Source organism: Lycium barbarum, chromosome 1, assembly GCF_019175385.1.
Source record: "Lycium barbarum isolate Lr01 chromosome 1, ASM1917538v2, whole genome shotgun sequence".
Taxonomy (NCBI): Eukaryota; Viridiplantae; Streptophyta; class Magnoliopsida; order Solanales; family Solanaceae; genus Lycium; species Lycium barbarum.
The window spans coordinates 143,419,008-143,419,995 of record NC_083337.1 but is presented as its reverse complement, the minus strand read 5'-3'; the positions used below and the strand labels follow the sequence as shown (position 1 = coordinate 143,419,995).

Sequence of the window (988 nt, the reverse complement as noted above, 5' to 3'; positions counted from 1 at the left end):
AATATTTTTTAAAATTTTTAACCAAACAACGTGATAAAATTGGGAAAATGTTCTCCTTCGTACAGAACACACCCAAAATGTAGTTCTCATTTCCGAAGATTGCAATATTATAACTGCGGCGAACAATATGGTAATTTCACAGATTAGGGTTTCTAGTCTTATAAAGTCCCTTACCAAGACACACTTCTGTTATCCCTACTTCCTCCGCCCCCAACATAACACACACACATAGAGTTTAATTTCTTATTTTTCTTTACAATTTCTTAAATTTTCTTGAAAGAGCTATGATGAGATCTGAAGAAAGTCATGCACCACTCTTACAAAAATTTATTTTTTGATTGATGACAAGTTTCTCATACCCATTTTGCTTCTGAGCTCTTATACTTTCTTTTCGATTTTATTATAATTTTTTTTCATAGAAAGTGATTATCGGAGGAGCCGTGTGATGGGATCTTTATAGATCAAACCATGATGCGGACCGTACAACAGCCTAAAGCTTCTGGGGATGAACTTTGGTTTCTGATGGCTCCTCCTATAGTTATTATTATTTCTCTCAAATATTTTCATTTAAATCTGATTTCTCATTTTCCTTTTTTTTTTTTTAAATTAAATTCTTGAATCCCTTGAGATTAGTAGCCTAAACGAAAAAGCCAAGGAAATATGTAAGCTTGTGGGGTGGGTGGGGCGGTAAGATATCATATTTATATTTCATTGATATAAGGATTGAAATCTTGCCGACTCCACCCATACCACTGGCTTACAGCCATTTCTCCCTTTCCTGATGCTCCTCCAGTTGGATGTCTTGGTGCAACATGAATTTATCTTATATTATATGTTGAATTTATTGCAGGATGAAAATTATGTTTTGACTTCCGTTGATGTAAATTTTAGCTTAGCTATTGTGGTGATTAGTTGATAAGTGTCTTTAGTGTCAAGTTTTTATGTCAGCTGCCAATGTTAGCTTAAATAAGCCATTGAAAGTTTTATA

General features: G+C 33.7%; 1 non-coding gene across 1 annotated transcript; it reads left to right on the top strand.

The window, feature by feature from the left end:
- The first annotated feature begins 279 nt into the window (after window positions 1-279).
- On the top strand, window positions 280-378 carry LOC132619319 (small nucleolar RNA Z221/R21b). The gene has a single exon (XR_009574679.1). It is a non-coding gene; the product is annotated as a small nucleolar RNA Z221/R21b (small nucleolar RNA).
- Window positions 379-988: the final 610 nt, after the last annotated feature.